Source organism: Armigeres subalbatus, chromosome 3 (genome assembly GCF_024139115.2).
Source record: "Armigeres subalbatus isolate Guangzhou_Male chromosome 3, GZ_Asu_2, whole genome shotgun sequence".
Classification (NCBI taxonomy): domain Eukaryota; kingdom Metazoa; phylum Arthropoda; class Insecta; order Diptera; family Culicidae; genus Armigeres; species Armigeres subalbatus.
This window is the reverse complement of record NC_085141.1, coordinates 63510302-63522811: the sequence shown is the minus strand read 5'-3', so window position 1 is coordinate 63522811 and position 12510 is coordinate 63510302. Positions and strand designations below refer to the sequence as shown.

The window sequence follows — 12510 nt, the reverse complement described above, 5'->3', positions numbered from 1 at the left end:
AAAGGAAAGGCCAATATAACGGCAGATTGTTTGTCTCGTTCGATAGAAGTCGATACGGTTACGATAACGGGACCAGACTTTGAATACGAGGATCTAATCGATAAGATTCAAGCAGACCCTGGAAAACATGTTGATTTCCGAGTAATAGACGGCCAGGTATACCGTTATGTAAAATCGCTGAGCAAACAGACCGATCCACGGTTTGCATGGAAGCTGATTCCAAGTTCATTACAACGGAGAGAACTAATTAGGAAGGAGCATGAAAAAGCTCACCTGGGCTTTGAAAAAACGTTAGCAGCAATAAAACAACGTTTCTTTTGGCCGCGAATGAACGAGGAAGTACGCCGGTTCTGTAGAAGCTGCTTGAAATGTCAGACAAGTAAAGCCGGAAACTCTAACGTTACTCCGCCAATGGGATCACAAAAACCTGTCGAATATCCCTGGCAGTTCGTGACCCTAGACTATGTCGGGCCACTGCCACCATCGGGAAGAGGTAGACATACCAGCCTTCTAGTGGCGACCGATGTCTTCAGTAAATTCATACTGGTTCAGCCGTTCAGGGAGGCAAAAGCGCATTCGCTGGTTGAGTTTGTAGAAAACATGATCTTCAGACTATTCGGAGTCCCAGAAATCATGTTGACCGACAATGGTTCGCAATTCATATCAAAGCAGTTCAGAGAGTTGCTGAAGAACTACAACGTATCGCATTGGTTGACCCCGGCGTATCATCCCCAGGTTAACAATACCGAGAGAGTTAACCGGGTGATAACGACAGCCATTAGGGCAACGCTGAAAGGCACTCATAACCATTGGGCAGACAATCTGCAAGAAATCGCTGACGCCATCAGGAATGCGGTTCATGACTCGACCAAACATAGTCCGTATTTCATAGTGTTTGGCAGAGATAAAATTTCTGACGGGTCCGAATACGCACGAATAAGGGACAACACCATAACGACAAACGACGGTAACAATTCGACGACCGAAAGTAGACGTAAGCTGTTTGACCAAGTGAAGCAGAATTTATCGACCGCCTACGCGAAGCACTCCAAGACATACAATCTCAGGTCAAATCCTAATTGCCCGTCTTACACTGTTGGGGAAACTGTTCTTAAACAAACTTTCGATTTATCGAACAAGGACAAAGGGTTTTGCAAAAAACTAGCTCCGAAATTCGAGCCTGCAATTGTTAGGAAGGTATTAGGGACTTTTACGTATGAATTGGAGGACCAAAACGGCAAACGCTTAGGGGTCTACTTTGCCAACAGGCTGAAAAAGATGCAGGCTCATCTAAACCATTAAGTGGTAGCAGTTTTTTAAGCTATGTACCTCCTAGTGAGTGACCACAGACTACGATGAGGAAAAAACACCTACGGGGTTAATTGCATCTTGAAGGGCATTTCGACGGACTCGTGGGAGGCAAGTTTTCGAACGAACCGAACACTGAGGGTACCGAAATTGTTCCTACACCAGCTATGAATAACTTTCTTGAAGTGACTACAAAACGACGCGTTGATATAAACACCGAAAGGGCAGACTCGAAGACGAAGTTACGACCCACTGTGGCGTACACGTTGTAAATATGTAAATAGTTAGTTATTAGTAATCCTAGTTCCCTAAATCTTAGCGTTAATGTTAGTATAGAGCCTTTTCGTTAATAGTAAATTAATTGTCACTCACGATTACACTCGTTTTGGTTGGGTTTGTCATCATTGTACATATAGTAGTTCGTTCAGTTTCCATTTCATAGTTATTTATTTACATTTTCCGTGTATATTTATTTAAATATTTAAAGTCGTTGTTTCCATACCTAAAAAGGGGAAAAAAATATAAATTTTTGTCCAGTCACTAGTAGAATTGTAAATTGGTACAATAATTACCTTTTTGTAGTCATTTCTGCAGTTATGGTGTAGTAGACGTCTAGTCATTCTCCGTTCTTTCGTCCGTCCATATCTTCATGCATAGCTCATACGTAAGGTGACTCGTTTGTATTTTCGTCCCCGTCGTTGTCATCTATGTAGCTCGTGCGTATTTTTGTCCCCGTCCTCCCGAGGATGTGGTCGGTCCAACTGGGGAAGAAAAATAAACAAAACAACTTACATCTAATGTTTGGAACGATCGCAATCGGCAAACTATCCTGAAAAATTGGTCCAACCGGGGTGGGACACCTGCGGAACACTCCAACGGTACCATTTTCCTCCGTAACAAACCCGAAACACGAAAACTTTCCACTTTTCTACGATTTCCACACGCGAACCGAGTTTTCCGCGACGACGTTGTTTTGACGTTTCTTTTTGTTGTTGACCTGTATGCTTGATAGACTGGTATGAGTGGCGATGAATGAATGAAGTAATTCATCAGAGTTCATTTATTTTGAATGCAAGGGGTGCATGGATGGTATTTATTTTGTGTTAATGTTTTAGAAAAATTTCTTTGAGAATTTTGTTGTCGGGTAAAGCCCGGCGTGAAAAATTCTTTCAAGAAGATAATTTACGTTCCGATTTCAGAATGAGCATTAATCGCGGATGTGAATCCGTGGCTGCAAATTCTGAATAGGTACAGTATTTATGGTGGGAAGAAATCGAATCTCGCACGCTCGCTTCGTGTTGGGCTTGAGGTTGCAATTTCGACCCATCGGTTCCGCGTCCACTTTTGTGGGATTTTCGTGTGCACTGTCTTCGCTAATCGGCATATGTCCTGGTGTAGAAGATAGTGTACCGGTTCGTTTCGTTTACCGCGTTAGCTCACTCATGTTTGTCGACAACATTGAGGTGATGCCTTTTAAATGTAGTTTTTGTTTATGTATCGTTATTTTTCTAATTTTGCGTGTATGTGGTCATCAACAATAAAAACAAATAAACTTCTTCAAATTATGGTCTCAATAGCTTTTTCCGTTCAAATCAAAATCAATTGTTAGTATATGTTTGTAATTAGTACATTGAGTCTTTCAAGTTCATTTTCGCTGGAGACTGGAGACTTAATGTCGTTGATAGTCAGTAGCAGGCAGGTTCCGTGATAGAAACTGTGCTGTAAGCAGAGATGGAGTTAGCCCAGGCTAACGATGAATCTATATGACCCCGAAAATTGAACAGATTGCTTCATGCACTATTGTAAATATGTAAATGAAAATGTCTTGTAGACTGTGTGTGGCCTACGAAAATTTGATTGGTAATTGTTATCTCCATTCCAATGCCAATCAAATTTTCGTACTTTTAGTGGGGAATGATGTAACGAGCATGTCCGTTCGTTAAATGTATTCGTATTATTATCTTCAGTATAAATTATCCGTATTATTAGATTAGTTTGAACCAGTCTAGTACTGGAAAGTTCACCCACTGCATGAATCTGATTTCATATTCACGAGTAGCGTCCCACAAGCAATCATTTAAATGAGTTCCTACCCTAGCCAACTCGCACATGCTGTAACCGCCCAAAAAGGGAAAAGTGATAGCAGCAGATATGAAATTTGCGCGCTTGCTGCTGTGCATTGACCCCCGGAGGAATGCATTCAGGGGATATTGAACTTATCCCGAATGGGTCCGCTCTCTCAGATTTAGCGAGCTGGGTGATGTAAGCCTTTCGGCATAGACTAATCCCTCTCCCTTTAACCTTGATCGTTTCGCGAGCGTGGGAATTATCCAACCTTCGGATTTCCTCTCAGGATTTCCCGAAGGTTATGATTGCGAAAGCAATTAATAATGCGCACCTTGATCTGAGGAAAAATTGACTTTGATCGATCACTTCGTTCTGGCTAGTGGAAGAGGCAGGAGTGATCGAATTTTAAGTGTCGCGCCGTGATGTGTGTTTAAAGGTGAACAAAATATTAGCATGCTTTAATTTAATTAATTTTACTAAAGTCTTTCCTTATTAGTTGAGTCAGCTAAGGAAAAGTGCCAAGTTCCGTATAGCTACTAGTTTCGTGCGTGTGTTTTAGTATTGTGCAGGTAATTTGTCGGTCAATATTGTGTACATTATGTGTGTGTGCTAATCATGTCGTCGAACGACACCACGTGTTTAATCAGGTTTGTGGCATACTGCGAAACCCCACACATCGCACCCCAAAGCCAACGATCGCTTCTGACCCCACCGTCAGCTACGAGGGTTTCCCGGAAGTACGTCGACCGGAAGAGGGCTTGCGTACGTTTCATCGCGCCCTAGGCAGAGGTTGCAGTCATCCGCGTTCATCATCGAATTGCGCCAACCACATACAGTTCATCACCGCGACGACCGTACCCGTTCATCGCCGCTGCGTGAAGCCCACAGACCGGAGGGAATATCATCTGCGTCAACGTCAGCGACGCGAGCTTCGATCAACGGTGCTCATCGAATGAACGACCGTTTGATTTTCGAATTCCCTCCACCAAAAGCGTACGCAAAGCAAACCGTAAGTAATCATGCATGATTAGATAAGTCCATGCGCATGGCTCAGTTCCCGCCGCTACCGAAGAACTAACAGTAAGTAGCGTGCCAATCGAAACTTTCACGTGGCTGTCCTTAGTCCCCGCGCTTGCGCTGATAGCCACGCTTCTGAGCACACACACCTAAACCGACCCGGAATGAACACACGCCCCGAATGAAGACAGAGGTTAGATAGAGAAAGAGAGAGTAAGGGAAAGCAAACAGTAGGCCTAGGCAGAGAGGAGAATGGAAACATGAAGAGAAATATATGTATGTGAAAATGAATCTGTTCTGAACATTTGTAGTGATATGTTGTTTTGTTAATGCTGGTAGCATAAATGCAGGCGAACCGTCGTTCGTAAAAGTCTATCCCGAATGCAATGCAAGAATAAAGTTGGTTAAAGTTTAGCATGTTAATCGGTCGTTAATTTATTTTTATTATTTATTATATTTTGCTGGGGCGGTTCCCCGAAACAACCACGATAACTCCCTATTCTTTTATAGCAGGATTCGCAGGTTCTTTCAGGTCATCCAGTGATGATAAAAGGGCGTAAGTATTGTTTCGCAATCGCCTAATTCCTGCGCTAGTAAATCGATTTCCCTTCCCCTTTTCCCCTTCATTGTCTTCACCCCCAGTCTTACGTCACCCGATTCGTTCCCTCTCTGAAAACGGGAGTAATTAGACCCATCCCCTGGGGTCTCAGCGGCCGGGCAGCCCTATATCTGGAAGGTGGTCTCCGAAAGGAGTGGCGCTTAAACCACCTATCTTATTTCCCCGGGAAACGTGCGGGTTGGCGGGTTATAATCTGCAAACAAAAATTGTTGACACCCTGGTGGTAAATCAGGTAAGTCAGAAGTAAACATGTTATACGATATGTGCCTAATTTCGAATTCTGATAGTTTACCTGCAGTGAGTGATTTACCAATCGAACCTTTATGCCAAACACTCACAAATACTTTTTTCTATAACAAGAAGAGCAACTCCAGTCGAATATCTTTCAGATTTGTTGATTCGATTTAAATTCGTAACACTTAACAACTGAATGCCCATGACAAGAACCAAATTGCTCATCCGCGAAAATAGAATTGTCCATTAGATCTGTTCAAATTTCAAAAAGTTTTTTAAAATCGACAAGTCTACGACAATTCTTATGCGAAGATAGACTTCTGGTGATAATTTCAGCTCAATTGGTTGAAATTTAGGTGTGTTTCAAATCGATTTAGTGTTTTCGGCATGCTTTTGCTCCTAAGAAAATCGTAACTCTGAGTTTTCTACAATTTTTATTTGATACTCACTTAAGATTGAATTCCATGCTATACTAAAATGAATGTTTTTCTGCAACTTCCAGACACATTTAATCCAAAATAATATCTGGATGTATATTTCATAGGCCTTTTATCAACGAAATATGTTGATTTTTGGGTATCTTAAAGGACAAAATCTCTTAAAACACAAAGCAGACCTGTTCCTATCATGAAACAATGTTGTACAAAGTTGTCGAGGATGGGTATGGCTGTCATTTAGTTGTTGTTGAAACGTTCATCCCATTCAGAGTTTCGATTTTCTTAGGGGAACAATCATGCCGAAAACACTATATTATCGATTTTCAAGCACACCTCAATTTCATCCAATTGAGCTGAAATTTCCACCAGAAATCTATCTTAGCATAAGAATTGTGCTAATATTGACCGATAGATTTTAAGAAGCTTTTTGAAATTTGAACAGATCTATTGTCCATAATATGAATCATCATTTCATTCAAAACTACCCAAGTAACATTTTAAGTTTTATAACGCTCTTGAAGACCATAATTTGCTCTTCAAGCATAAAACCAAAATGTTATTAGGGTAGCTATACGTACCCGGCCTTGCTCGAAATTGTCAGTTTGATTCGCAGTTTTTTCACAATCGGAAAATGAATAAACCAATTGGTCAACAGGTTAATTGTGTTTTCTTATTGATACTTCATCATTTTGATTAATTATGATTAACCTTAACTTCATCATTTGTTTAAAAGAAGGCAGATTTCATTTGAAAACATTGACTTATTTTGAAGAAGGGATCAAACCCACAATTGCCTCATTCCGGGCAAACGTCTATTTCTAAAGAGGGAAAAACATCCACCAATGCCTTATTCCGGGCAAACGTCTATTGTTAAAGAAAGGATCACATTCACCATCCAGAAGAAAACACATTAACCATTGCTTTTCACTGGGCAAACCATGATTTCGATAAAGGGTTCAATTGATCGATAGCTAAACAATACCTCTCCCCCAAATCCTCCCCTTTTCCATACCTAACCCACTATCGTCGTCTCCTTAATATAAAGAATGTGTGTTCCAAATTTGGTTGAAATCGACCAAGGGGTTCAGAAGTTACACTGAGTTGATCGATAACTGAGCAATGCTTCTCTCCACACACCCTCCCTCTTTTACGAAGAACATTCCTAACCCCCTATCGTCGTCTCCTGAAGATAAAGAATGTGTGTTCCAAATTTGTTTGAAATCGGTCAATGGGTTCAGAAGTTATGCTAGAACATACATACAAACATACATACAAACTTACATACAAACATTGAGTTTTATATATATATATATATATATATATATATATATATATATATATATATAGATAGATAGATAGATTTTCAAAATATTAAAATTATATATAGACCTCAGTAATTTCGAATGATTTTTTTTCTCAGAAGATATCAATGAGCAAATGGATGTTTCTTGTATTAGTAGCCAAAATACCTATTAGTTAAAAAAACGAATGGCAACGTTTTCCAATATTTTCTTCGCTTTCTACTAATCTGCCGTAATCTGGCGAAGTGACGTATACGCCATTTTAAAAAAATGGTGTTAATGAATAGTTTTTACCGTACTCTTTAACGAAAAATGGAAAACATGTAGGGTAGACCTCTTCATGTTTTCAAAAAGTATCCAAAATTTGACCAGTCAGCCCAAAATCATAATTCTTATGCTAAAATAAGCCGCCTGTCAAATTTTCAGCTAATTCGGATAAAATTTCGAGGTGGCTCAAGTCGATTTAGTGTTTTTGGGCTATTTTCAATTTTGAAAAAAATCTAACAAGAGATATAAATGTCGAAAACTATCGCAACAACCTCTATACGAGAGCTTTTGGTGTGCTCTACAAGTCTTGTGAACATTGCGATTCGTTCCGTTCACGTTTTGACCACGTTAAAGTGATTTTCGAGCTTTTATATGCATAAAAATACGGTTTCCCCTAAAAGTCGTTGTTCTATGAAATTCTTGAATTCATGACAAATCATTGCTAATTTATTATATTATTATTCCTCTTTTATCCCTGGACATTTGAGTAATATAATTGCCAATGTGCGATTTACCATTAAATTCTTAAAAATGAGAAGCTGAACATTTGTCATTAATTTGCACGTTAGGATTTCTTCAAACAAGTTATTCGAACAAAACATAAATCAAATCATATTATATTTGATACTTACAACAAACGACTTCCAAATTTGATTCATTTCACCATATGTCTGTATGCTTTTACCATTGAGTGCATCGTAGTAACAAGTGAAATCAAAGCTTCTTTGTTCGAACAACTTGTTTGACGAAATCCTAACGTGCAAATTTATGAGAAAGGTTCAGCTTCTGATTTTTAAGAATTTAACGGTAAATCGCACATTGGCAATTATATTACTCAAATGTCCAGGGAAAAAAGAGGAATAATAATATAATAAATTAGCAATGATTTGTCATGAATTCAAGAATTTCATAGAACAACGACTTTTAGGGGAAACCGTATTTTTATGCATTTAAAAGCTCGAAAATCACTTTAACGTGGTCAAAACGTGAACGGAACGAATCGCAATGTTCACAAGACTTGTAGAGCACACCAAAAGCTTTCGTATAGAGGTTGTTGCGATAGTTTTCGACATTTATATCTCTTGTTAGATTTTTTTCAAAATTGAAAATAGCCCAAAAACACTAAATCGACTTGAGCCACCTCGAAATTTTATCCGAATTAGCTGAAAATTTGACAGGAGGCTTATTTTAGCATAAGAATTGTGATTTTGGGCTGATTGGTTAAATTTTTGATACTTTTTGAAAACATGAAGAGGTCTAATGTAGGGGTAATGACTGCTTTGGTGGGTTTTGTTCTATTATTGGCAGGGGGGTTTTTTATGACTGATTATGCTCAAATTTGGCCCAAACATTCTTTGAATATCTAAGAATATTGTGGCCAAATTTCATAAAATTCGGTCGACAAAAATCCCCCTGCCAATAATAGAACAAAACCTGTCAAAGCCGTCTGTTCCCCTATGTTGTAAAATGGCGCAAACGTCACTTTTTCAGATTACGGTAGTAATGCTTTTCAATTTTATTATTTATACGTAAGCATAAATTACTATTTTGTCGCTCTAATGCAGCGGTTCTCAACCTAGGGTACATATACCCCGGGGCTACCTTTGCTGACCCCAGGGGGTACCTCGGACGAAAATGCGTAATGGCAGACGTATTACAATTCCAATATTTTTTTTGTAAAGTTGTAATGATTGTATAAATTTATATTGCAGGACTTTGTATTATATATAATATGCATAGCAATCAGTAAATCAAAACATATCGAATCATGTCCACCACAGCTAACACAGTGTATGAAGGGCTTTGGTCATAAGATCAAAATAATCTTCAAATCCAATCTACTTGATGGAAACACAATTATGAAATATGTTAAGAATATACTTCTTAACTAAAATATGTAATTTGAAGGTTCAGAAGCCTAAGGCATAAAGGCCCCTTTTCAAGTGGCTCGGAAACCCAATCGAGGGACTCGGAATTCAACTTTCAAGAAGCTTGAAAGCCTACTTTCAAAAGGCTCAGCAACGTCATTTTAAGATGGTCAAAACCTTCTCTCAAGAGGTTAGAAAGGCCCCTTTCATGTGGCTTGTAAACCTCCTTTAGAGAGGCTCGGAAACTTCCTTTTGAGAGACTCGGAATGATTCTTTAAAGAGGCTTGGAAGCTCACTTTCAAAAGGTTCAGAAACGTAATGCCCAGGAATAATTTAGTTAATAACACTAGGAATTCCTTTTTACATTCGTCCAGGGATTCCTTCGCAAATCTCGCTGAAATGTCTTTGTAAATTTCTCTCTCTCTTCTGCTTAGAAACTTCTTCCAGGAAATCCTTTTAGTAAAATCATACGAAGTTTCTTCCAAAATTCCTGCTGGAATGATTTTCGGAATTTTGTGGGAAGAATCTTTCCGGAAATTTATTAAATAATGAGTTTTCGAAAGTTTTCCAAATGAATTTTCAGATGAAATTTCCAAAACAACTCTTAAAGTAACTTTTGAATTATTCCTAAAAGAATTTTTGAATATCCGAAAGACTCAAGGAATATTCAATTAAACATCCGAAGGAATTCCGAAAAAAAATCCAAAGACTTCCTAGATGAAGTTCTGAAGCAATTCTGACGCAAGCCTCATTTCAAGAGGCTCACAAGCCTCATTTCAAGAGGCTCAGAAGCTTCATTTCAAGAGGCTCGGAAGCCCCCTTTCAAGAGGCTCCGTTTGAGGGGATTATAATTCTTTTAGCCAACCTCCACGATTGGTCGGAAGCCTCTTTTCAAAATGGTCGGAAGCTCGGAAGCCCCCTTTCAAGTGGCTCTTCTTGCAAGAAGCTTGGAAGCCTACTTTCGAACGACTCAGCAACGTCATTTCAAGATCCTCAAAGTCTCCTTTCAAGAGGCTCGAAAGACCCCTTTCATGTGGCTTGTAAACCTCCTTTTGAGAGACTCGGAAACTTCCTTTCGAGGGGCTCGGAATTATTCTTTAAAGAGGCTTGGATGCTTACTTTCAAAAGGTTCAGAAACATAATTTTAAGATTCTCAAAAGTCTCTTTTCAATAGGTTCAAAAGCACTCTTTCAAGATAATCTTATGAGTTGGGCTTGTCAAAATAGGTAGTACCTCAACGAATACAAAAACAAGAAGGGATACCTCTCAAGAAAAAGGTTGAGAACCGCTGCTCTAATGCAAAGAGTTTGGTTGCAATATTATTGTCTAATTTCATAGCAATTTTCTTTTGACTTTCGCAGATATTCATTATGCAGAAATTAATATGAAATACATTATCATAAAACATTAGCCAAATTACATATCTTACACCTCTGTTTAAACGCTTTTCATACATAATAAAAGAACTCAGGATACTCACGTTTGCAATTGATTGCACTCAATTTACCAATCCAGCATAAATGAGCAAACAAAACATCCGAAATCGTTATTATGATTCTGTATACTTTTGCCCGATACTGTATCCACCGATACGTAACATGTGTAGCAAATTGTTTACCACAAACACAGACTAAACTACTCTTCAGAGTTTATTCCTTCTTAGATCTCTCTTTGTTTTGTGTTTCTGTGGAACGAATCCACTTCACCTATCGCACAAACAGATAATAGCTTGCCACATAAAACTTGGTCGATCCGGTCAAGTGGTTCCCTTACTTTTCGATTCCACTTCCAGCGGGACTTTCGGGAGACACTTTGTCACAATCAGAAACTTAACCATAGATACAAAAATACGTTCAATATTCCAAAGGTCCTTCAAAGTGGTACACGGGTATCATTATCCTTAGGACGACACAACAACATCGTTTGGCGCGACTTGGGTTATTTTGCATCGGTGACATGTAGCAATAAAATCAATCAAAGCGCAGGACGATGCAACAGATTAATATCCAAATCGCACAGAATAACGAACAATCACTTCAACTAACTTTCACTTTCGAACGTGAGTTCACAAATAACCGCCCACGCTGCGAGCCCAAACTGATTTCGACAGTTGGAAAAGCGCTCCACATGTAGGTATAAATCAGGCGTCGAACCGCGCGGAAAATTGCGAGAACCGAGAAAAGCACATTCGCATCCGGCGCTGGCCGAAGTCGAAGTGAAAGTGAAAATGCAGACCCCACCGAGGGGAACCCCATCAACAGGACTGCGACGCGACGCCGTACCGGCCTCTCTTTGTTGGTGTTGTGCGTAGCGCCGGCGACGGCGTCCTTTTCATTTTTCTTTTCGGTTGTCTCCACCCAAATTGTGCTGTTAATAATGACAACGTTATTAAATTATCTCTATAAAGAGCTTATTATAGTGAATCTGGAATGTTATGTAAAATTTATTCGAACTAGCAATTGTTCAATTGAATTTTATTCCTCAGTCATCCGTTCTAAATAAAAACTATCTTAAGACAGAGCATTGTGTCCTTTTTCATCCAAGTTTCTTTTCAGACACCTCGATTTTCTAATAAAAGAATATTTTTGCTGCAATACATAATGAAGATGTTTTTCTACATAAAAGTTCTAAGACTATTTCCAGTAGGTTAATAATTCGGAAATATCTAATGGGATTACAGGGTTTTCTCAAATATTGGGAATTTGATGTTATTATTGAGGATATAACATCTATGAACTCCACATATTGTTCATATAATAGATTTTTTGACGTAGGACTTACATCTTTCTTTACTATACTGGGTGTCGGTTAGATTTATGGAAATCGAGAGCGTTACGCTGAGAAAGAAGATTTCGAACGTTACTAGCGCCTTTATCTTTCGATGGATTTTGAAGATTTATATATCAATCGACTCGGACACTCTCCAGCAATTTGTCAATTTCATTGAAACTTAATATTATTAACGATACGTTATTGAAAATGTGATATATGTGATTAATCCCGTGCATTCCTAACACGAACATCAGAATTCTGTTAGTCACGGGCCTTCGGGTCCACCGCAAGATTCTCTTTGTGAATAAAAGAAGCATTGACTTCCATGTGCGAGTCATTACAATTTCTGACAGCAGCGCGTACTGAAGTGCTTTTTGCTCGCTCATTTTTCGTTTCATTCGTTTGTTCGCTGTGTTTACCTACACAGCATGCAGTCGCCAGCGGGAGAGCTGCCGGTGGGTCTGCGAATATGCATGAAAGAAGAGGGCGCAATTGTTTTGTCATTCTGTGCTTGATGATGGTCGGATGCAGTGGTATCGGTTGGGATAGATGCGATCGCCCATCGCATCGCTAGGAGTTAACGGCTAGAGGCCGATGATAGCTGAGGCAGTGGTGGTAGA

The 12510-nt window shown here is 39.2% G+C and overlaps 1 protein-coding gene and 1 long non-coding RNA gene across 2 annotated transcripts in view; one reads left to right on the top strand and one right to left on the bottom strand.

Moving 5' to 3' along the window:
- Positions 1 to 11346, bottom strand: part of LOC134219863 (neuropeptide SIFamide receptor-like) — a 110841-nt gene extending 99495 nt beyond the window's left edge. Inside the window, exon 1 of the mRNA XM_062698752.1 lies at positions 10599 to 11346. The gene's annotated coding sequence lies outside the window, so the exon portion shown is untranslated. The remainder of the gene's footprint in view (positions 1 to 10598) is intronic.
- On the top strand, positions 3688 to 4761 carry LOC134225097 (uncharacterized). Its single transcript, XR_009983163.1, has 3 exons — positions 3688 to 3811; positions 3872 to 3944; positions 4023 to 4761. It is a non-coding gene; the product is annotated as an uncharacterized LOC134225097 (long non-coding RNA).
- Positions 11347 to 12510: the final 1164 nt, after the last annotated feature.